Below are 1,050 nucleotides of genomic sequence, written 5' to 3' on the forward strand. Positions count from 1 at the left end.
TTGCCCATTTTCAAAGATTAGCCTACATTTCATAATCCTCTAAAAGTAAATATTTATAGTGGGGAACTTGCCTCTGGCTAGAAGCAAGCAAACTGCTTTATTGCGCCTTTACCAGTAAATTTCTTTTACCTCAATGCTGGGGGTCATCAGAAATGTTACTTAACTAGAAAGGGGTTTTATTTACCCAGCATTGGACACCCTCCCCTCCCCTTCGCCAATTTCTGTTTAGAGCAGGTTACCGCCTCCTGGAACATCTGCGGCTTCCTTTTCCATCTGCTTTCATGGTCCTTAATCTTCTTGATTTTCTTCTGTTTCTTTCCTTAATCTTTCTTCCACGCTTTTTGTATCTCTTCATTTTCTCCTATCATTACTTTGCTTGAACCGTCTTCCTTAAAGGGACCGTTCCGAGCGGGAGGGGGGGGGCTCGGGCTGCAGAGGTCGAAAATGAGTTATAACCATTTTCGAATACGTATACGAATGGAGAATTACCCATCCGATTATTAGGTCCGGCAACGAAAAATTAGGCAGTCAAACAAGGGCGTAACCCCACACCTCCCAATCGCCGATCGGCCACTTTCACCCTTATGCACATATGCCGTAAGGGCGCAAGAATGAGACATTGTATATTGACACTACCTACTGAAACTGAACGGAGGAGGCTAAGAGTGTTGTATTATAATGGGTTACTCCCAATGTTGTTGGTTTATGATAAAATAAATGAAGGAAAATGAAAATAAATGAAGGAAAAAGAAAACCAATCTGATTTTTTTTTTCACATAAAATGCGGTGAATATATTGCAATATCGACGTGTACATCAGAAATGCAAGTTCAGACTTCGGTTATAATGTGTAAACGATGGCGTATCTATATCCCATAAAATAAACGAAAATGGCCCGATCTTTGTCAACGGGTGATAACGGCTGCTTCTGTGGAAACTCGAGGATTGTAGGCCTATTTCACATGTAGTCGCCGATCGGATAAACTGTTCTTACATCATATATTTCATGTGCATGTGTTCATTGGAGACCGAATAAGTAAGAAAACACAAA

This window comes from Penaeus monodon, chromosome 27 (assembly GCF_015228065.2).
Source record: "Penaeus monodon isolate SGIC_2016 chromosome 27, NSTDA_Pmon_1, whole genome shotgun sequence".
NCBI lineage: Eukaryota > Metazoa > Arthropoda > Malacostraca > Decapoda > Penaeidae > Penaeus > Penaeus monodon.